Source organism: Bos javanicus, chromosome 1, assembly GCF_032452875.1.
Source record: "Bos javanicus breed banteng chromosome 1, ARS-OSU_banteng_1.0, whole genome shotgun sequence".
Lineage (NCBI taxonomy): Eukaryota > Metazoa > Chordata > Mammalia > Artiodactyla > Bovidae > Bos > Bos javanicus.
The window spans coordinates 141,328,037-141,352,765 of record NC_083868.1 but is presented as its reverse complement, the minus strand read 5'-3'; the positions used below and the strand labels follow the sequence as shown (position 1 = coordinate 141,352,765).

Sequence of the window (24,729 nt, the reverse complement as noted above, 5' to 3'; positions counted from 1 at the left end):
CAGGGAACTATGTTCAATATCCTGATAAATCCAATGGAAAATAATATTTGTTAAAAAAAGTATATATGTGTATAACTGAGTCACTTTGCTATATAGCAGAGGTTAGCAGAACATTGTAAATACTGCAATTTAAAAAAATATCCTGTAATAAATCATAATGGAGAAGTAGGTTTTGAAAGATTATATATGTTTATATCATATACATATATATGTATATATACACACATATATATACATATACATACTAAGTTGCTTCAGTTGTGTCCGACTCTATGTGACCCTTTGGACTGTAGTCCACCAGGCTCCTCTGTCCAGGGGGGTTTCCAGGCAAGAATACTAGAGTGGGCTGCCATTCCTTCCTCCAGGGGATCTTACTGATCCAGGGATTGAACCTATGTCTCTTTACGTGTCCTGTGTTGGCAGGCAGGTTCTCTACCATATGTGCCACCTGAGAAGTCCATAAAAATATATGTGTATATATATATATATATATAATTGAATCACTTTGCTGTACAGCAGAAATGAACACAACATTGTAAATCAACTAGACGTGAATAAAAAGTAAATTCAAAAAAAGGGCTGGATGTTGGAAATGGCCCTGTTCAGGCTTGGTATGCGAGCTCCCTTGGCCAGGCAGCCCCCATTTCATGCTCTGTCCATCAGCATGGCCCTGCCCACTTCCTCAAGTCAAGGTTCAGCTTTCCCACTGAGGCTTTCTGTCCCTTTATAATCATGTATCCTTGGGGGGGGGTGGTGGGGGGCGGTGGGGGAAGAAGTATGAGGAGCCCTGGTTGAAGTACTTTAGAATTAATCTCCATATCAAAATGTTTCTGTGAAAATGCTCCCCACCTCCCCTTCATTCTCCTGATGCCCCATGCAGGTCTTTTGAGTATTTGCTACAAAGCCAGATGGCTGATGCACCTGCTGGCCTATAGGTTCCAGGCCCATAGTCCTGGTGGGTGAGGACTATGTTTATTCTTTATGTCCCCAGCATCCAGCACCGCTGAGGCACTGAGGAAGCATTCAGAAATAAACTATGTGCTGCATGGATGCCTACGAAAATGCGAAGCGGGTGACAAGTCCAGGTTTCGCTTAGTTCAGCTCCCTATTAGTCAGCTGGGGCATGCAAGCTTTAGTAATTGTGGTGCACAGGTTCAGTAGTTGCAGATTCCAAACTCTAGAGCACAGGCTCAGTAGTTGTGGCACATGGGCTTGGTTGCTGCATGGCATGTGGAGTCTTCCTACACCAGAAATCAAATCCATGTCCCCTACATTGGCAGGCAAATTCTTACTCACTATGCCTCCAGCTGCTGCTGCTGCTAAGTCACTTCAGTCGTGTCCAACTCCAGGGACATCCCTAAATCTTACCTCTTTGAAAGCCTGATCTTCAAGGGCCTCAAACTGGATTCAACCTGGAGTAATAATAAGCTTGTACTTTTGTATTTTCATAAAACAGTGCTTTGGCTACTACCTGTAACTGTAGCTGGAATTCAGGCCACAAGATCAGGAAAAAGAGTCATACCTCCAATTAGCTCAGTCATTGGTGTTGACAGCTAAGGTATTTGAACAACACAGGATTTGGCTGGAGGAGAGATGTTTCTTGAGAAAAAAAAAACACTAAAATCACTGTTGTAGATTGTTCTTGACGTTGTGATGTGGAAAGAAGTCAGAATATCTGGTGAAGAATGCAAAGCAAAAACTCCTTGGTCGCATTGCCTAACAACCATCGTGCCAAGGAACCTGGCTCATTCTTTTCTCATAATGGAAACTTTCCTTTTAAAAACCATGATCTAAAGCTGCTTTTCTCTCATAAAGTCTAACAGTGATCAGCAAGTTGCAAGAATAACAAGTAGTTACACGTACACACATACTCACACGCACACACGTTTTCAAGAGGTGACAAGAAAAAATTTTAAAGCCCGTTTAATAAAAGTGTCTGCCTTCTTTCTAAGGAGAGAAACAAAAGCAGCTTTCACTTTTTCATAGGCTCAGTTTCACCTGGTCTTCACCTTCCTGCATTCCCTTCTCCAGCTCTTAACGGAGCAGTGAATGAATGAACAGAGGCTCATTTGGACCTGTGACTTCCATGATGTCATTTCACAGCCACAATAATCCTGGGAGGGCAGAATCGTAGGACCCACTTTACAGATGTGACAGTTGAGAATCAGTTGCGGACCCGTGAGTTCTGGTGACTTGTTCATTGTCACCTGGCTGGTGGGACTGGGGCTGCTGGTCATCTATCATGCTGTATTCCAATGCCTATTCACCTTACATGTCTGACTCTTGTGACTCCATACAGTCTATGGAATTCTCCAGGCCAGAATACTGGAGTGGGTAGCCTTTCCCTTCTCCAGGGGATCTTCCCAACCCAGGGATCGAACCCAGGTCTCCCGCATTGCAGGCGGATTCTTTACCAGCTGAGCCACCAGGGAAGCCCTACTTATGGATAGGACTTGTTTATTGTTTTTTAGTTCCAGAGTCATGTCCAATTCTTTTGCAACCCCATGGACTATATCCCGCCAGGCTCCTCTGTCCCTAGGATTCTAAAGGCGAGAATATAGGAGTGGGTTGCTGTTTCTTCTCCAGGTAATCTTCCTGACCCAGGGATCGAACCTGCATCTTCTATATGGGCAGGTTGGTGCTTTTTTGTTGTTGTTTTTACCACTGAGCCACCAGGGAAGCCCAAGACTTATTTATCCAGTTACTAAAACCATACTTGGCACATAGCAAATTTTCAGTACCTTTTGAATAAATGAATGAACAAATGAACTCTGGAAAGCAATGGAATAAAGTAAAGACTATGTTTAATTTGACTTTAAAAATTCTAGGTTCCAGTCTCAGCTCTGCCACATTTCTAATCAGTTCACCTAATTCTTCCAGCCCTTAGTTCCTTCACCTTTAAGATGGCATGGTGATGATGATGATTGTTAACTACCTGCCTCTACAGTTTTCATAAAGATGAGATGGAAACTCCCCTGTAGGGTTCCTGGAGGAGTTTGAAGCCAGCAGTGACAAACACAAATGCTGAATGGGGCTTCTGGGCTGGAGTGGGAAACCACCTGGCTCCCCGCCCCTGCCATGTGCAAAGGGAGGACATTACACTGAACAGACCACAAAAAGCACTTTGTCTTCGGGCTCCCTACCCCCGCAAATCCCCTCCCCACACACTGGCAGCCAGAGTTAGAAAAAAATGTCTGCTGGGAGTTAGGAATCTCAATTAAGTCCCCATGTCCCAGCTCTCTTCCCCAGCCCACTACTTCCACCATTCCGGTCAGCGCTGGTGAGGCTGCTGGCTCTCAGCTGAGGACCCACTTTGGAATCACGAGGCACATCCAAGTGCAGAACCAAGGCCTCACCCCTGAGATGCTGACATCGTCCAGAAGGGAGCCCAGGAGCTGACATTTGTAAAAGAAATCCAGATAGCTTCCATATGTAGACAGAATTAGGTACTACTGAGTTAGTACATAAGGTTTTGGGGGCGTTCTTGTTATTTGGGACCAGATAATCCTTCACTCTGGGGGCTGTCCTGTCCCCAGAAAGATGGTTGGTGGCAGCCCTATTCTCTGTCTACTGTGGCCAGTGGCATCACCCCAGTTGTGAGCACCATAGAACTCTCCCTGGGAGGCAGAACTGTCCCAGGTGAGAAGCACTGGATTTGAGAAGAAAGGATAGCAGGAGAGAGGCTGTCGTGGCGTTGGACCCTCAGTGGGCAACCTAGGACCTGCACCACCAGGGAAGGAGTTTGTTGGAACTGCAGACCCCTGCCAGTCCAGGGGTCTCCCGGAGATGCTCTGCAGGGGATGCTTTGAGAGCACCACCAGGCCACCCGTGCTTCTTTCCTCTGGAAGCACTTATTAACAGAGTTAACTCATTTTTTTTAAATTGGAGGATAACTGCTTACAGTGTTGTGTTGGTTCTTGCCGTACAACAACGTGAATCAGATGTATGTATCCATATATCCCCTCCCTCGTGAGCTCCCTCCCCTCCTCATCCCACCCGTCTCAGTCATCACAGAGCACTGAGCTGAGCTCCCTGTGCTCTACAGCAGCTTCCCATTGGCTGCTTTACATACGGTGGTGTGTATATGTCAATGCTACGCACCCAGTTCACTCCCCGCCTTCCCCTGCTGTGACCACAGTCCATTCTCTACATCTGCATCTCTGTTTCTGCCCTACAATAGGTTCATCCATGCCATTTTTCTAGATTCCATGTACACATGTGAATATACGATATTTGTTTTTCTGTTTCTGACTTACTTCACTCTAACAGAATTAGTTTATTAAAATAGCAGTTCACTGGGAGTTCCCTAGTGGTCCAGTGATTAGAACTTTGTGCTTTCACTGCCCTAGGCCCAGGTTCAATCCCTGGTTGGGGAACTAAGATCCCACAAGCTGTGTAACTCTGCCAAAAAATACAAACAAAAGAATAAAATAGCAATTCACCATCTGCATCTAGGTGACATTCAATCAGAGCATCAGCGTGGATGGACTTTAAGAATTCACTCCAAGCACCTAGATGAAGCCTCTGGGGGGAGGGGGGCGTGGCCCCTTGTAACATAGCTAGTCAAAGCGTGGCAGGGAGGGGAGGAAAGAGGGTCTACCTGGGGTGTGTCTTGATGGATGGGAGGGGCGGGGTGGGGACAGCTTATGAGGGAGGTTATGGGAGAAGGAATGCTCATAATCAGGGAGCTGGGTCATAGAGACAGCCTGTTCCTCCCACCCCTTCCTTCTAGACACCTTGCAAATGACAGTCATGCCCAGCTAATGCTTCCTGGTGTGTGAACTAGAGGCTGCCTCCAGTGGGGTAATGGTGAGCAGGGGGATATGAGAGGGACTGAACTGGCTGGGCCAGTGCCACCAGGGCACAGTGTGGCAGGCACTCCCACTTGGTGCTGGTGGGGCACAGCTGTGCCTGCTGAACCTCCGTTCTGCCTCCTAGAAGGACCAGCCTTGGGGCTCTCTCTGGCCTCTCCCAGAGTTTGTGCAGGTGAGAGCTGGATGGATGGAGCATGGATCTCTAGGGTAGCCTTGAAGGTGGGGGAGCCACAAAAGGGCAGCCCATGGGGTTTTGTGGAAATGGGCCATGGTGATGGGATGGGAGCCATGATATTTATCTAAACCAGCCCTTCCCCTCCCTGTTGCTCTCCCTTCCCCTACTTTTCCTCTCCTCTGTAGCACTGAGTACTGCCCAGCAGTGTTTTAGACATTTTCGGCAGTATTTTCGGCATTTTTGTGTTAACTGGCTTATCATCTGGAGTGTAAACCTCTCTCCACCAGACAACAAGTTCCATGAGGATAGATAGGGTCCCTGACTTGTTCACAGTGGAATCCAAGAGGCCTCGAATAGGGCTAGTCTCAGCTGGCACTCCTTCAATATTTGTTCAATGACTGGACACAACGAATGAGCAAATAGATTGATAAGCCTTGGATTTGTTTTAACGGTAACTGAAGGAAACACCTCTTCCTTCTTCCCCTCCCTGTGATGACTTAATTGACAGTGTATTTACCAGCTTTTAAAAAAGTCTCTTGGGGTTTCCCCAATAAAGCACCAAGAGGAAAACCTCAATGTTGCTGTTCCTGGGTGGAGGGCGAGTTCTGTTGCTTGGGTTCACTTTCTTCTCTTTTAAAGACGTTATTGTTGTTGTTCAGTCACTAAGTCGTGTCCAGCCCTTTGTGACTCCATGGACTGCAGCACACCAGGCTCCCCTGTCCTTCACTATCTCCCAAAATTCACTCAAATTCTTTTCCATTGAGTTGATGATGCCATCCAACCATCTCATCCTCTGTCGCCCTCTTCTCCTCCTGCCTTCAATCTTTCCCAGCATCAGGGTCTTTTCCAATGAGTAGGCTCTTCACATCAGGTGGCCAAAGTATTGGAGCTTCAGCAGCAGTCCTTCCAATGACTATCCAGGGTTGATTTCCTTTAGGATTTACTGGTTTGATCTCTTTAAAATTAGCAAATTCTTAATAATAATAACGATAATAACATCAGCCAGACAACTGATTTCATCCTCTGTTGAATGGAATGTGAATTTGAATAGCTTCACTGGAAAAGTATTTAAATCCCTGACTCAACAGACCTTCCACTTCATATAACACGGGGATGCTGTCTGCTCCAGCTATCTAATGAGGTGACCAGAAGGAACCAAGGAGATAGTGAAATTGCAGAGAAAAGCATAGAGGTAACAGAATATGTTATTCAAACAATCAAAACACGGACTGGGTACTGTCATGGTTGCCAGGCAGGAATCTGAGATCCTATCCTCACACATTCCTAAACCGGGACAAATTATTATTCTAGCATGGGTTAGAACTGGTTCTTTCTGAAACTGGGAGCCAGGTTGAATCCCTTCCTCCACTATTCATGCATTCCACTCTCAAGGGGGCAGATCTAGCCAGCCCGCAGCAGCTGGCATGGGCTGGTGTGCATTCTGGTTGTTTGAAGTTTGATGTGTGCCAGCTATTATTACACAGCTTGATGATTGTTCCAGGCATGGGAGTGTGACAGGTGTGCCCTGGAAGAGGTAAAGTTAGGTGAAACTGGGGCTGGTCTTGAGTGCTTGCATATGGATTTTTCTCCTGTGGCTGCTGCAAGCCATGGAAGTGTTTAGGTTGGGAGTGGTCCAGCTCATAGGGAAGGTGGGTTCAGGATGGGAGAGGCTGAAGACAAGGAGACGAATAAGGAAACCAGCTCAAGAGCCCAGGTGGCTGGAACCATCCAGGTGAGTGCAGAGGGGTTTGGGCTCTTTAGGAGGTAGGAACAAAAGCAATTTGAATGGGGAATAAGGAAAGGGAGGGCATGGAATGACTTAGGTTTCCTGCCCAGGCTTCTGGTCGTGGGGAGGGGGAAGGGAGGGGTTGGCCTCCACTAAGAGAATAAAATAAGAACAGAGTCAAGTGTGGAACAGGAAGAAACAGTGCACAAGGTTGCTTTTTCAATAGTTGTTCCTCGTTATTAAAAGCAACATATGTTTTGAAAACAGAATTTTCAAAAGAATATTGTAATTAACTGTAGTTCTTTCAGAGATAACCTCTCTGACTTTTTGCTCCATTTTTTTCAGTCTTTGGTCTCTCTTTTTTAAATCCTTCTTTTAAAAAATGTCTTTTATTGAAGACATTTAGTTGATTTAGAATGTGTTAGTTTCTGGTGTACAGAATAGTGATGCAGTTCTACCTGTTGGGTTGGTCAAAAAGTTCATTTTGGTTTACCATAAGATGTTTCAGATTCTTTTCCATTATAGGTTAATACAAGATATTGAGTATATCTGTAGGTCCTATACAGACATAGTAGGTCCTATATAGTAGGTCTGATACAGTAGGTCTTTGTTGTTTCTTTATTTTATATGTAGTAGTATGTATCTGTTAATCCCAAACTCCTAACTTACCCCTGCCCCACTTTCCCTTTGGTAACTATCAATTTGTTTTCTATGTCTGTGTGTCTATTTATGTTTTATTTATAAATTCATTTGTATCTTTTTTTAGATTCCACAAACAAGTTGATGTTATATATTTTCTGAATGTGTTTGTGTGTGTGTTTGCATAAGCGTGGATGTGTATTTAAAATTATCGATTTCACTGCATAGGCAGTTTAATTTTTTTCTTACTAAGATATATTTTTGGTCTCCAAAATCATTGCAGATGGTGACTGCAGCCATGAAATTAAAAGATGCTTGCTCCTTGGAAGAAAAGCTATGATCAACCTAGACAGCATATTAAAAAGCAGAGACATTACTTTGCCAACAAAGGTCTGTCTAGTCAAAGCTATGGTTTTTCCAGTAGTCATGTATGGATGTGAGAGCTGGACTATAAATAAAGCTGAGCGCTGAAGAGTTGATGCTTTTGAACTGTGGTGTTGGAGAAGACTCTTGAGAGTCCCTTGGACTGCAAAGAGATCCAACCAGGCAATCCTGGAGGAAACCAGTCTTGAATATTCATTGGAAGGACTGATGCTGAAGCTAAAACTCCAATACTTTGACCACCTGATGCGAAGAACTGACTCATTGGAAAGACCCTGATGCTGGGAAAGATTGAAGGCAAGAGGAGAAGGGGATAACAGAGGATGAAATGGTTGCATGGCATCACCAACTCAATGGACATGAGTTTGAGCAAGCTCTAGGAGTTGGTGATGGACAGGGAAGCCTGGCATGCTGCAGTCCATGGGGTTGCAAAGAGTTGGACATGACTGAGCGACTGAACTGAACTGAATGACATAATCATTTCCCAACCTTTAAATTATTAAAAGGAAAGCAGACTTCATTTCATTCCATTTCTTAGATACTGTGTTTTTCACAAAGTGAATGTTTGTGGACCTCCTGCATCAAGCAAGTTTACTGGCACAACTTTTCTGATAGCGTTTACCTACATCATGTCTATTAGTCACATTTCGATGAATCTTGTAACATTTCAAAGTTTCCACATTATTACTCTACTTGTTATGGTGATATTTGTGATCAGTGATGATCACTGATCTTTGATGCTCTTTCTGCAACTCATGAAGATTCATATGATGGTAAGCATTTTTAGCAATAAATTATTTTTTAACTATGGAAGGCATGGATATTTTAAAAAGACATAATGCTACCTCACACTTAATAGGCTATGGTATAGTGTAAACATAAACTTGTGTAACCTGCTTTATTGGGATATCCGCTTTATTGTGGTGGTCTAGAGCCACACCTGTAACATCTCTGAGGTCTGCCTGTATATTTTTAATGGTTGCTGAGTATTCCACTTATGAATGTGTGAGAATTACTTTATTTCTGTACTGTTGGACATGTAGGTCTTCCGTTTTTTCCACCTTGTATAGCACAGCAATACATTTGTATTAAATCTTTACCCAAGTTTCAACTAAAGAGTTTAAAAACATTTAAATAAACAAACTCAACATTCCTGTAGAAAAGACAAAGAAACAAGCAAACGAAAACCTTAAATGATATAAAAATGTGTACAATTACAATGGAAGATCAGGGATTTCCCTGGTGACCCTGTAATTAGGACTCTCAGTTGCCACTGCACGGGGATGGATTCAATCCCAGCTTGGAACCAAGATCCCACATGCTGCATGGCATGGTCAAAAAATGACAAAAAAGTGAAAAAAGAAAAAAAAAATCCTAGAAGACCAGAGTTTCAGTATGAACATGGTCATGTAAGACGGCAAACACCCTCTGCTTCTTTGGGAAATCACAGACAAGAAACCAGAAAAATAAGACAAATGAACCACACTCCCTGAACCTTACATTTTTAGTGAAAATAGGAGGGAGGGAGAAGCTGCAGGTGGAAAGAGTGTGGAGAAGCTTCCAGAAGCAGCTGAGAGAGGGCAGAGGCCACAGGGAAGGAATGGAATGATAAAGGATGACCAGTGATTTCAAGTTCCAGCAGCAGCCAACTCGGAAGACACCAAAAAGAGTTCATTTCCCCACAGGAGGGGCTCACTGTTAAGTGTGAAAGCCTGTCCTTTCTTTTCAACAAGGGAAAAATGAAGGAGAGGGACCAGAGCCGGGGGTACTCCTGGGAGAAGCAGCACACACACATTCCACATTTCCAGAAAACAGTCCACGTATTTGAAAGCAGAGAAAGAGGGAACATTAGAATTGTGAGACCTGGAGGTTGGGTGAAACCTACACTTGCTTCCCCATTGGTACCTCCTGCAAATAAGCTGGTCTCCAGTTTCATGGTGAGTGAATGAGCAATTTAAAAACACAACTCAAGCAGAATTTTGAAAAGCTGTTATTAAAAAAGAGAAATTAAAAAAAAAAAAAAAGCAACAAAACTTAACATCCAATGAGGAACACTCACCTGAAAAAGGTCTTTGGAAAGCAGGTAGAGAATGGAAGTACATGTTTCATCACAATTTTTTTTTTAAACCAAAACAATTCACTGAAGCAATTCCTTCCATGAAGAAGGCCCATAATGAAGACGTGCAAAGATTAGGGGAAATAACAAACTCATTGGAGGAAATAAAATTCAAGCTGATCAAACTCAAGAAAGGCCTGGGGAAAAAAAAGACGGAGTCACTCAGAGAAGCCCTAGAGAAAACAGACGCTCAAGAAAACCTAACAGGAACACAGTAGACAGAAATGAGGCAGATTAAAAAAGAGTCAGGATGGTGGACTAGGAGGTGGTGGAGTTCATCTCCTGCCCATCCCTGCCCCCACCCCCCACAGATGCATCGAGAAGACATCTACAAATGGGACAGTTCTCACAGAACACCCTCTAAACACTAGCAGAGGACCTAAAAGGACAAGAAAGATTCCCGAGTAACCAGGTAAGAAAGAAGGGAAAAGAAAGAGGAGATGAAGTGGGACAGGACCTGTGTCCCTGGTTGGGGGCATGAGCTGAAAGAGAGGAGAGGTTCCCTCATGTGGAGGAGCCCCCTCACTGGTGGGGCAATGAGTCAGGAAAAGAGAGGAGAGGTTCCCTCATGCAAGGGAGCCCCCTCACCAGTTGGGCGATCAGTCAGGACAGAAGGGGAACATCAGGGGCAGTCAGTGGAGAATGCAGCAATCGGTCCACGGCAGGCAGGACAGGGTGAGACCCACACAGAGGGGTGTGCCACGGCCCTGCACACCCCAGTCTGATGTGTTCACTGGTGCGCACAGGGCTGGGTTGGGGCAGGGGGTGCTGGTGCTGGAACATGGGGTTTGGAGAGCAGACCCGGGGAGGGCCCTGCTGTTGGCTGAGAAGAGACAGCCTTGGGGGATGGGAATGAGGCGTTCCACAACCAGGAATGCTTGTGGAGAAAGCATCGTTGTCAAGTGATGTGCAAGGAGGAGTGGGGGGGGGGGCACCACTACAGTCTCTGTCCCCACATCCCAGCCCCTGCCTCCCCAGCCACTAGGGAAGTCCCTCACCAGAGCCTGCAATCTCTTGCACCTACAGCCACAGGCTCCCCCATGTGACCTATCGATGCTGGAGCCAGCTCCCTCATGCACGTGGCCGCCAGCCCCCCTGCGTGACCAGCCCCTACTGGGACTCTCGTGACCCCAGCTGCTGCTGCCTCCTCCTCCACCCCTGTCCCCATGAGAGCAGATGCTCTCTCGACCCTGACGACCACTGCCTCCACACCCCCTCCCCTCTGGGGCAGACTCCTGTGCTCCATGGCAGCCTTGGGAAGCAGACCTCTGTGGGTGGTCCACATGCAGGGGTGGGGTTACCCACAGCTGAGCCCCAGGGGCCATGTAACTAAAGAAGAAAAGTTGAAATCTCTTCTCTCAGCTGTGCAAACTGCCACCCCCATGACCAGCTTTATAAACCTAGCACCTATAGAACATCTGCTGGGGAGGAGGGAATGGCCACCCACTCCAGTATTCTTGCCTTAGAAATCCCATGGACAGTGGAGCTTAGTGGGCTGCAGTGCATGGGGTTCCAAAGAGACAGGACTGAGTGACTGAGCACACAGAACATGTGAATGGACAACGAGTAGCTCCCGTAGCCAAGACGGGTCATCTTTAGCAGTTGTAGACTTTATGGGCATGTACACATGGGGTCAGGGCCAGGCCAGGAACTGTGCTGCCCCCATAGTGCCCACAGTGGGTGCAGAGCCATGATACTGCGATCCTGGAATCTGACTTCAGTGAATCTGTGTTGGTGACCTGAGGAAAGCAACTCCTGAGTGTCGCCGGGGCCACTTGCCAGCACAGCCATGATTTAGATCGGGCTGAGAGCTGTGCCAACAACCTTGTAATCAGAGAGCTTGCACAGTGGGTAAAAGGTGACACGACAGAGCACTCCCACAGAGTGCTCCAGAGGTGAAAAAAAAAAAACTCAACGTTCAGAAAACTGAAGTCATGGCATCCGGTCCTGTCACTTCATGGCAAATAGATGGAGGAAAAATGGGAACAGTGGCAGATTTTATTTTCTTGGGCTCTAAAATCACTGTGGACTGTGACTGCAGCCATGAAATTAAAAGACACTTGCTCCTTGGAAGAAAAACTATGAAAAACCCAGTGTATTACAAAGCAGAGACATCGCTTTGCTGACAAAGGTCTGTATAGTCAAAGTTGTGGGTTTTCCTGTAGTCATGTATGGATGTGAGAGTTGGACCATAAAGAAGGCTGAGCCCTAGAGAATTGATATTTTTGAACTGTGGTGCTGGAGAAGGCTCTTGAGAGTCACTTAGACAGTAAGGAGATCCAACCAGTCAATCCTGAAGGAAATATTCATTGGAAGGACTGATACTGAAGCTGAAGCTTCAGTACTTTGGCCACCTGATGTGAAGCGCTGACTAATTGGAAAAGACCCTGATGCTGGGAAAAATTGAGGGCAGGAGAAGAAGGGGAAGACAGATCATGAGATGGTTGGCATCACCAACTCAAGGGACATGAGTTTGAGCAAACTTAGGGAGATGGTGAAGGACAGGGAAGTCTGGCGTGCTACAGTCCATGGGGTTGCGAAGAGTTGGACACAACTTAGTGACTGAACAACAGCAACAGGAATACCCAGCGGCTTCTTTCCCTATGGGAGTGCTCCAGTCCCACCTGCCACACACCTTAGATCAGAAACACAGCTAAGAAACAGATCTGAGGGCTTCAATTCCAACAACTAGGGAGCAGATCCTGCCTCTGATAAGGTGGTGACACCCACAAAGCAAAGAAAAGGCCCCGTTCAGTATGCAACGCTCTGGTCACAAGGTCAGTCACACCTCCTATCAAGGGGATAATGGCCAGCACACACTGAGGAAAGAGGTGGCAGACATCTATACTAAAAATAGCCCTCGTGCCAAAAAGCATGAAACCCACACACACTACAAAGGGATGTTTCCATAGAAAGATAGCCCTCCAAGACAGTCTGAGAGTCTGGCATTGAGGGGAAGAGCCCCTAGAGCATTTAGCCTTGAAGGTCAGCAGGGCTTGAATAAAGAGCCCCACAGAGCTGGGGGAAGCAGAGAACCCATTCTTGGAGGGCATGCACAGGTCTCACATGCACTGGGACCCAAAACAAGCAGTACTTCCATGGGGACCTGGGCTCCACCTCCCTAAGGACAGTCTCCTGGGGAGGTGAAGGTCAACAATAGCTCACTGTGGGGGCAAGGACGCTGGTAGTGGAAGACACAGGGAATATTGATTGGAGTGAGGTTTCTCAAAGGTCCACATTTTGGTACCAAGACCTGGACCCACCTGACAAGCTGCAGGCTCCAGTGCTGATAAGCCTCAGGCCAAACAACCAGCAGAGGCCCATGCATCAGCAGACAGTCTGCACAGAGTCATCCTGAGTTCACTGTGGGCAGGAGGAGAAGGGAATGACAAAGTATATGATGGTTGGATGGCATCACCAACTCAATATATTACTAAAAGAGGTGTGTGGGTCTGGCTGCTCACCTCTCAAAAGCCAAGAAACAGGCCAGACTGATGGAAAGGAAAGTTGGCTTTATTTCAGATGCCGGCACCTGAGGGGAAGGGTGGTGGTCATCTGTCCAAAGGCTGACTCCTCCCTACCCTGACAAACAGGGGATGAGAGCTTTTATAGACAGATTGGGGGAGGGTCTACATGCAGACACAACACAGTCATCTCTAAGTCGTCTTCAAATTAGTCATCAGTGCTCTGACCAACACCATCTTGGTTGTTTTAGGTACAGTTAATATTCAGTTCCAGGGTCCATTTGTTCTCATTTCTTTGCAGCCAGTTCTTGGATGTGTGGCAGCTCATGTCCTGGGTACAGTCTTGTCATCATGTAGTTAAATTCTCCACCTGGTGTTTTGGTATCTATAGGACAGCTCACAGGACATGGCTCAGAATATTATCTATGAAAGTGAAAGTCGCATAGTCGTATCCGACTCTTTGCGACCAGATGGGCTATACAGTCCATGGAATTCTCCAGGCCAGAATACTGCAGTGTGTAGCAATTCTTTTCTCCAGAGGATCTTCCCAACCCAGGAATTGAACCCAGGTCTCCCAAAATGTGGGAGGATCCTTTACCAACTAAGCTACCAAGGAAGCCTATCTATAGCTCTTGAGAAAAAATTAAAGGTTTTTGACTATGCTTAATGACTACACTATTATTATTTAGTCTCCTTTGATTGTTTTCCTTTGTTTCCATATTTCTCAATTCTCTGATTAAAATTAATCTCTGGCTAAAGTTTTCTGCTGGGGACCAGCCCCAGCTGATCCAGGGTATTCGAAAGAGAGATGGCCTAGGCGACTATTTATATGCTAATTAGAGATATAAAGAATAATAGAATGAGGATAGCTCAGTAGGAAAATTCAGTGGAGAAAAGAGGCTGAGTAGCTTGGTTTATGCGGGAGACCAATAAAACTTCAAGACAAGAAGTTTGCACCACTTACGTAGGCCGCAGGCGCCCTCTCGAATAGCGGAAGGTGCCTCATCCTAGACACCTTCTCGAGTGGGTCTTAGAAGCACAGGCATAATTAGTAAGCGTGGTGGGTTCCGCGCTCCAGATGGAGACTCAGCTGGAAGTTAAAGGGAAGAATGACATGGGGAGACCAAGCGCTGGTGAGCAAGGCCCGTAGCTTTATTTTCAACAGGGGCTTTTATACCCTAAGTTACACATAGAGGATAATAGGGGATGCAAAGTCAGCAGTCTTTGATTCTTATCAAAAACCAGGGTTTCTTTCCTGCAAATTTATCGTATACAAATGGTTTAGGTGATTTACATCATCTTCTGGCCAGAAGGCCTACTAACATTTTATGACTCTGGACAAGGACTTATCAACAAAGACTTATTTTCTCTAAGAGTAATTATTTTAAGGTTTGGCACCATCTTCCAAAGATAAAATTGCATTCCTATAGGGCGGATGTGTAATGGGCTTATAACAAAGAAAAGAATTTATTACCTTAAGGGTCTAAAGTTACTAACACCAAGGCCACTACTTATTTTTTCTATATACCAACTATTAATTAATACATATTCAAGGATGCAATTTAGGGGATGTGAAAACTTGGCAACAAACATTGACTCATCAATGAAATCCTTTACTAGTTTATTCTGACAGTTTCTAACTCTCTGAGAGGCTCTAAGCTATTTGAATATCTTAAGCTTCCCGTGCCTCTGGAGGCTAGGAGACTGTAAACAATCGTATGCATAGCTGCAGGAGTCCGGGTAAACTTGTCAGGCGAGTTAGAGAGCCATCTGAGGGGTTTGGATTTAAACACTCCTAATTGCCCAGGAACTTTATTAATTGGAGCTGTAAGTTAACTCTTTGACAGAGAGAGTGAGATGGTGGTAGGGGACAGCCCCCAGTAAAGTCAGAGGTGAGAGCACAAAGCAATAAAGTAGGCAGACTCTGGTTTTTTGGGGGGTAAATGCTCGAGAATATCCGGGGAGACTCCCGAGGCTCGATCCCGCCTTTGCGTATGCCAAGCCTCCTTCCTCATGACCTTTGTCACGAGCGGAATGTCTCTCGCCGGCTCCCGGCAGTTTTCCATAGATGAAAGGCAGGCAGAGGACATGGAGGAAAGGGAAGGACCATAGGGTCCTGCTGTATTTCAAATGGATATGTTCAGTCGCTTCTGTGACCCCTTGGACTGCAGCACACCAGGCTTCCCTGTCCTTCACCATCTCCCTGAACTTGCTCAAACTCATGTGCATTGAGTCAGTGATGCTGTCCAACCATCTCATCCTTTGTCTCCCCCTTCTCCTCCTGCCTTCAATCTTTTGCAATGAGTTGGATCAAAGTATTGGAGCTTCAGCATCAGTCCTTCCAATTAATGTTCAGGGTTGACCTTCTTTAAAATCCATTGGTTTGATCTCTTTGCAGTTCAAGGGCTTCTCAAGAGTCTTCTCTAGTACCACAGCTCAAAAGTATCAATTCTTTGGTGCTCAGTCCTCTTTATGGTCCAACTCTCACATCCATACATGACTACAAGAAAAACCATAGCTTTGACTGTAAAGAACTTTGTTGGTAAAGTGATATCTCTGCTTTTTAATATGCTCTCTAGCTTTGTTATAGCTTTTCTTCCAAGGAACAAGCATCTTTTAATTTCATGGCTGCAGTCACCATCCACAATGATTTTGGAGCTCAAGAAAATAAAATCTACCACTGTTTCCATTTTCCTCCCATCTATTTGCAATGAAACAAGGGGACTGGAAGCCATGATCTTAGTTTTTCTGAATGTTTAGTTTTAAGGCACCTTTTTCACTGTTCTCTTTCACTTTCATCAAGAGGCTCTTTAGTTCCTCTTCGCTTTCTGCCATAAGGGTGGTGTCATCTGCATACCTGAGGTTATTGATATTTCTCCTGGCAATCTTGATTCTAGCTTGTGATTCACCCAGCCTGTCATTTCACATGATATAATCTGCATATAGGTTAGATAAGCAGGTAACAATATACAACCTTGATATACTTCTTTCCCAATTTGGAACCAGTCCGCTGTTCCATGTCTGGTTCTAACTATTGCTTCTTGACATGCATACAGGTTTCTCAGGAGGCAGGTAAGATGGTCTGGTATTCCCATCTCTAGGAATTTTCCAGTTTGTTATGATCCACAGTCAAAGGCTTTAGCATAATCAATGAAGCAGAAGTAGATTTTTTTTTTTTTTTTTGGTAATTCCCTTGCTTTTTCTATGATCCAACAGATGTTGGCAATTTGATCTCTGGTTCCTCTGCCTTTTCTAAACCCAGCTTGTACACCTGGAAGTTCTCAGTTCATGTACTGTTGAAGTCTACCTTAAGGATTTTGAGCATTGCCTTGCTAGCATGTGAAACGAGCTCAATTGTACGGTAGTTTGAATTTTCTTTGGCATTGCCTTTCTTTGGGATTGGAATGAAAACTGACCTTTTCCAGTCCTGTGGCCACTGCTGAGTTTTCCAAATTTGCTGGCATATTGACTGCAGTACTTTCACAGCATAATCTTTTAGGATTTGAAGTTGCTTAACTGAATTCCATCACCTCCACTAGCTTTGTTCATAGTGATGCTTCCTAAGGCCCAGTTGACTTCCCATTCCAGGATGTCTAGCTTTAGGTGAGTGATCATACCATTGTGGTTATCCTGGTCATTAAGACCTTTTTTGTACAGTTCTTCTGTGTATTCTTGACACCTCCTTTGAATATTTTCTGCTTTTGTTAGGTCCATACCATTTCTGCCCCTTATTGTGCTCATCTTTGCATAAAATTTTCCTTTGGTATCTCTAATTTTCTTGAAAAGAGCTACAGTCTTTCCCAGTCTGTTGTTTTCTTCTATTTTTGCATTGTTCACTTAAGAAGGCTTTCTTATGTCTCTTTGCTATTCTTCGGAACTCTGCATTCAAATGGGTATATCTTTCCTTTTCTCTTTTGTGTTTCGCTTCTGTTTTCTCAGCTATTTTACAAATAGCCTCCTCAGACGACCATTGTGCCTTTTTGCATTTCTTTTTCTTGGGAAGGGTTTTGATTGCTTCCTCTTGTACAATGTTAGGAACCTCTGTCCATAGTTCTTCGGGTACTTTATCTATCGGATCTAATCCCTTGAATCTTTTTGTAATTTCCACTGTATGTCCATGCAAGTCTGTGTCTGCCCCACCAGCACAGGCCTCTCGCCTTCGCTGCTCCATCTTCACCACTGGTGGACACAGCAACTGTTCTCCTGGATGATGATATTGCCACGCTTGTGGTCGACAACGGGCTCCGGCATGTGCAAAGTCAGCTTCGTGGGTGACGATGCTCCCCAGGCTGTCTTCCCCTCCATTGTGGGGTGCCCCTGGCACCAGGGCACGATGGTGGGCATGGGCCAGAAGGACTCCTATGTGGATGATGAAGCCCAGAGCAAGAGAGGCATCCTGACCCTCAAGTACCCCATTGAGCACAGCATCATCACCAACTGGGATGACATGGAGATCTGGCACCACACCTTCTACAACGAGCTGCGTGTGGCCCCTGAGGAGCACCCCGTGCTGCTGGCTGAGGCCCCCCTTAACCCTCAAGGCCAACCATGAGAAGATGACCCAGATCATGTTCAAGACCTTCAACACCCCCGCCATGTACGTGGCCATCCAGGTTGTGCTGTCCCTGATGCCTCTGGCCACACCACCGGCATCATGATGGACTCTGGTGACGGGGTCACCCACACGGTACCCATCTATGAGGGGTAGGCCCTCCCCCACGCCATCCTGCGTCTGGACCTGGCTGGCTGGGACCTGACAGACTACCTTATGAAGATCCTCACGGAGCATGGCTAGTAGCTAGGAGCATGTAGCTTCACCACTACGGCCGAGCGGGAAATCGTCTGTGACATCAAGGGGAAGCTCTGCTATGTCGCCCTGGACTTCGAGCAGGAAATGGCCACCGTGGCCTCCAGCTCCTTCTGGGAGAAAAGCTACAAGCTGCCGGACGGGCAGGTCATCACCATCAGCAATGAGCGGTTCCCCTGCCCTGAGGCTCTCTTCTAGACTTCTTTCCTGGGCATGGAATTCTGTGGCATTCACGAAACTACCTTCAGTTCCATCATGAAGTGTGACATCGACATCCATAAGGACCTCTATGCCAACACTGTGCTGTCTGGCAGGACCACCACGTACCCCGGCATCACGGACAGGATGCAGAAAGAGATCACTGCCCTGGAACCCAGCACGATGAAGGTCAAGATCATCACACCCCCTGAGCGCAAGTACTCCGTGTGGATTGGCAGCTCCATCCTGGCCTTGCTGTCCAGCTTCCAGCAGATGTAGATCAGCAAGCAGGAGTACCACAAGTCTGGCCCCTCCATCGTCCACCGTAAATGCTTCTAGGCGGACTGTTAGTTGTGTTACATCCTTTTTCTTGACAAAACCTAGCTTGCGCAGAAACGAGATGAGATTGACATTGCTTTATTTGTTTTGTTTTTGTCTTTTTAAATTTTTTTTTTTTTTGGCGCTTGACTCAGGATTTAAAAACCGAAACGGTGAAGGTGACAGCAGTTGGTTGGATGGAACATCCCCAAAGTTCTACAATGTGGCAGTGGGCTTTGATAGTACTTTTTTTTTTTTTTAATAGTCATTCCAAATATCATGAGATACATTGTTATAGGAAGTCCTTTGCCTTTCCAAAAGCCACCCCACTTCTCCCTAAAGAGAAGGGGCCATTCCTCGCCCGAGTCCACACAGGGGAGGTGATAGCATCGCTTTTGTGTAAATTATGTACTCCAAAGAAAAATCTATTTTTAATCTTTGCCTTAATACTTGTTCTTTTTGTTTGTTTTATGTTGAATGGTCAGCCATCATGGCCCCCTTTTTTTGTCCCCCAACTTGAGATGTATGAAGGCTTTTGGTCCCCCTGGGAGCAGGTTGAGGTGCGGAGGCAGCCAGGGCTTTCCTATACACTGACTTGAGACCAGTTCAATAAAGTGCACACTTTAAACACACACACACACACACACACACACACAAATTTTGATTTGGATTTGATTTAGGTCAGACCTGAATGGTCTAGTGGTTTTCCCTACTTTCTTCAACTTAAGTCTGAATTTTACAATAAGGAGTTCATGATTTGAGCCACAGTCAGCTCCCTGTCCTGTTTTTGCTGACTGTATAGAGCCTCTCTATCTTCGGCTGCAAAGAATATAATCAGTCTGATTTCAGTATTGACCATCTGGTGATGTCCATGTGTAAAGTCATCTCTTGTGTTGTTGGAAGAGGGTGTTTGCATTGACCAGTGTGTTTTCTTGGCAAAAGTCTGTTTTGCCCTGCTTCATTTAGTACTCCAAGGCCAAACTTGCCTGTTACTCCAGGTATCTCTTGAATTCCTACTTTTGCATTCCAGTCCCCTATGACAAAAAAGACATCTTTTTTTTTTCTTTTTTTGGTTCTAGAAGGTCTTGTAGGTCTTCATAGAACTGTTCATCTTCTTTGGCATTAATGGTTGGGGCATAGACTTGGATTACTGTGATATTGAATGGTTTGCCTTGGAAGCCTAGCAAGATCATTCTGTCATTTTTGAGATTGCAACCAAATACTGCATTTTGGACTTTTTTGTTGACTATGAAGGCTACTCCATTTCTTCAAAGGGATTCTTGCCCACAGTAGTAGATATAATGGTGATCTGAATTAAATTCGCTATTCCCATCCATTTTAGTTCACTGATTCCCAAAGTGTTGATGTTCACTCTTGCCTGTTTGACCACTTCCAATTTACCTTGATTCATGGACCTAACATTCCAGGTTTATGCAATATTGTTCTTCACAGCATCGGACTTTACTTTTACCACCAGACGCATCCACAACTAAGTATTGTTTCCACTCTGGCTCAGCCTCTTTATTCCTTCTGAAGCTATTTCTCCACTCTTCTCTAGTAGCATATTGGACACCTACCGACCTGGGAGTTCATCTTTCAATGTTGTATCTTTTTGCCTTTTCATACTGTTCGTGGGGTTCTCAAAGCAAGAATGCCAAAGTGGGTTGCAATTTGGAGGCCCAAGGAAAGGCTGATGTTGCAGCTCGAGCCTGAAGGCAGTCTTGAAGCATAGTTCCCTCTTTCTCCACGGACTTCAGTCTTTTTCTCCTAACACCTTCAACTGATTGGATCAGGTCCAATCACATTACTGAGTGTAATGTGCTTTACTCAGCATTCACTGTTAAATGTTAGTATCACCTAAAAAAGAGAACTTCTTGATGAGGGTGAAAAAGGACAGTAAAAATCTGGTTGAAACTCAAGATTCAAGAAACAAAGTTCATGGCATCCAGTCCTATCACTTTATGGAAAATAGAAAGGGAAAAAGTGGAAGCAGTGACAGATTTTCTTTTCTTGGGCTCCAAAATCATTGAAGATAGTGTCTGAAGCCATGAAATTAAAAGGTACTTGCTCCTTGGAAGGAAAGCTATGACAAACCTAGATAGCATGTTAAAAACCAGAGACATGACTTTGCTGATAATGGTGCATGTAGTCAAAGCTATGGTTTTTCCAGTAGTCATGTATGGATGTGAGAGTTGGACCATAAAGAAGGTTGAGTGCTGAAGAATTGATGCTTTTGAATTGTGGTGCTGGAGAAGATTCTTGAGAGTCCCTTGGATAGCAAGGAGATCAAACCCGTCAATCCTAAAGGAAATCAGCTCTGAATATTCATTGGAAGGACTGATTCTGAAGCTCCAATACTTTGGCTACCTGATGTGAAGAGCCATCTCATTAGAAAAGGCCCTGATGCTGGGAAAGACTGAAGACAAAAGAAGAAGAGGGCAACATAGGATGAGATGACTAGAGAGCATCACTGACTCAGTGTACACGAATCTGAGCTAACTCCAGGAGACAGTGAAGGACATAGGAGCCTGGTGTGCTATAGTCCATGGGGTTGCAAAGAATCAGACATGACTTTGTGACTGAACAACAACAAAATCACCTAAAAATACTTTTGCAGAAACACTTACACACAAAGTTAATCATCAGAGATGGATACTTCCTCAACATAATAAGTTGTATCTTTCTCTGCCACTGCTGCTAAGTCGCTTCAGTCGTGTCTGACTCTGTGTGACCCCATAGATGGCAGCCCACCAGGCTCCCCTGTTCCTGGGATTCTCCAGGCAAGAACACTGGAGTGGGTTGCCATTTCCTTCTCCAATGCATGAAAGAGAAAAGTGAAAGTGAAGTCACTCAGTCATGTCCTAGTGTCTGTTTTTAAAGTTGGGAACAAAATAAGGGTACCCACTACTATTTAGCTCTCTACTAAAAGTACTAGATTTGTAATCAGAAGAAAGGAACTAGAGATGTAAAATTGGAAAGAATAATGTGATACCATCACTAATTTTATATCTGCAAAATATCAAATACTCAACTGAAAGGCTCAAACAAAAGGATTCATGAAGATAGCATCATGCAAAATTAATACACAAATTATCAGCTTTCATATTCAGAAAAAAATCAGCCAGTTAGGAGAAAATGGGAGAAAAGATCTCTTTTGCAACAACAAAAAGACTAAATACCTAGAAATAAATTTAATAAGAAATTGGAAAGACTTTTATCAAGGAATTTTCAAAATGTTCTGAAGGAACAAGAAGATGTAATGAACATATAGAAACATTTTCTCTTCTTGGATAGGCTATCTCAATGTTAGAATGGTGTCAGTCTCCCTCTGTTAAATTATATGTGATCTCCACCAAGTCCTGATATGTACTTTGTGGGCATCAATATATGCTAATTCAAATGTTGATATGAAAAAATAAGAGCAGCCAGGAAAACTTTGAAAAAGAAGGGTAATGTGAGTGATGTAGCCATGATGAATATTAAAACATAGGATAAAGTTTTAAAACCCTAAATAGCAGAGTTCTCACAAGCAATGGGACAGACCAATGGAGGATAAACATAAATGGAAAAAGAAAGTTCAGAAACAGACAGACACACACACACACACACACAACAATTAAGCATGTGATGTCATTTTAAACCAGTGGAAAGGATGAACTAGTTAATAGCGTTGATATAACTGGGTAAACCATCCAACAGAAAAACCATATCCCCCATCTTGCACAAGCATATATTCCATATGGATTAAAGACTGAATTTTTTTTTTAAGAAAAAACAACAAGCCATAAATGCACTAGAAGAAAACATATTTCTTTATAAAGTTGCAAGTTAGGTCAGTTCAGTTTAGTTGCTCAGTCGTGTCCAACTCTTTGTGACCCCATGGACTGCAGCATGCCAGGCTTCCCTGTCCATCACCAACTCTAGGAGCTTGCTCAAACTCATGTCCATTGAGTCGGTGATGTCATCCAACCATCTCATCCTATGCCGCCCTTTCTCCTTTTGCTTCTATCATTCCCGGCATTAGGGTCTTTTCCAGTGAGTCAGTTCTTCGCATCAGGTGGCCAAAGTATTGGAGCTTCATCATCAGTCCTTCCAAAGAATATTCAGGATTGATTTCCTTTATGATTTACTGGTTTGGTCTCCTTGAAGTCCAAGGGCCTCTCAAGTGTCTTCTCCAGCAACACAGTTCAAAAGCATCAATTCTTCTGTGCTCATCTTCCTTTATGATCCAACTCTTACATCCATACATGACTACTGGAAAGAGCATACTGGAAGTTGGGTAGGCTTTTCTAATAGACTCAAATGCAAAAGACATAGTAAAAAATGTTTAGTAAATTTGAATATGTGTGTATGTGCCTGTCTTAAAAGCAAAAACAGAAAGGAAAAAAAAAATGGACACAAGCAAAGCCAGAAGACATGACAAACTGGAAATAAAAATTGCAACTGTTAATTTCCATTAATTACCACATATGGTTTTTCTAATGTGACAGACATTAACCTGAGCACTTAAAAAGCTTAGTTTAGTTAAGCTGTATACCAACCCTGTGATGCAGAATAATTACTAACTCCATTACACAACTGGGAAATTCAGGCTGGAAGGGTTAAGTAATTTGCTGAAGTCGCAGAACTAGCATAAAGAGACCTCCATATATGAACCCTGTAACATGACGCCAAATACAGGATTCCCCAGAAACTGACCAGAAACCCAGTAGAAAAAGGGGCAAGAGAGTTGAAGAATTCATAGAAAAAGAACTCCAACTGGCTCTTACACATAGGAAAAGATATCTAAAGTTGCTCATAATAAATATATGCAAATTAAAACTTCACTGAATCATTTGCAGGAGATGCAAGAGTTGCAGGAGATGCAAGAGATGCAGGCTTGATCCTTGGGTCAGGAAGATCCCCCATAGTAAGAAATGGCAGCCCACTCCAATATTCTTGTCTGGAAAACTCCATGGACAGAGGAGCCTGGTGGGCTATAGTCAATGGGATCTCAAAGAGTCGGACATGACTGAGCATGCAGGCAGAGATGCAGAGAAATCATTTTCCACTATTGAGCCTGGCAAAAATTCGAAAGCTTAATACTCAATTTCCTGATGAGAGAACAGGGAAAAAGGTCATCAGTCATCAGTTACTGATGGGAGTGTCAACCGGACTAATCCCTAGAAAGGGCAGTTGGACAGTGCTTGCAAGAATGACAAAGGTAGTGTCTTCTGATCCAGCAGTTCCCTTCCTGGAAATGAATACTAGATGGACCCTCCCACACAGTGATGTTTGTATAAGGTTATTCACTTTCTAGGAGCAAAATGGGAAAGAGCCCAGATGCTGTCAACATGGGAACTGGTTACACACAGAATGAGGCATCTGGAAAAACATCTGGTGCACATCGCCAAAGTAAACTAGGTGAATTTTTTCTTTCTTTTGGAAGAAAGCAGCTCAGTGTTTGTAGTTTGCTACTTTTTTATGGAAAAAAAGATGAAACATAAGAATACATGCCAATCTGTGCCTAAGGATAAGTTGGAAGGCTACATGGCAAATTCTTAACAGGTCGCCTTGGCAGAGGTGGCGGGGGCAGCAGGCAAGTTGTTGAAATTAAGCAGATGAGGTGTCAGGCATGGGAAGAAGATTTTTCACCATTTATTGTTTTGAGTTTTGAACTTTGAGAATGTATAACTTATTAAAAATTAAGTTAAAAAAAACTGGCTTAAACATTGTGCTATATGCCACAAAAGGCATTTAAAAAGAAAATGTAAAAAAAAAAAAGGCATCGATATTAGAAAGGAGATAAAATTCTGAAATAGATGGGAATACCAGACCACCTGACCTACCTCTTGAGAAACCTATATGCAGGTCAGGAAGCAACAGTTAGAACTGGACATGGAACAACAGACTGGTTCCAAATAGGAAAAGGAGTACATCGAGGCTATATATTGTCACCCTGCTTATTTAACTTCTATGCAGAGTACATCATGAAAAATGCTGGGCTGGAGGAAGCACAAGCTGGAATCAAGATTGCCAGGAGAAATATCAATAACCTCAGATATGCAGATGACACCACCCTTATGGCAGAAAGTGAAGAGGAACTAAAGAG

General features: G+C 44.2%; 1 pseudogene; it reads left to right on the top strand.

Annotated features, from left to right (window-relative positions):
* The first annotated feature begins 17,522 nt into the window (after positions 1-17,522).
* LOC133250667 (actin, cytoplasmic 1-like) lies at positions 17,523-19,299 on the top strand (annotated as a pseudogene).
* Positions 19,300-24,729: the final 5,430 nt, after the last annotated feature.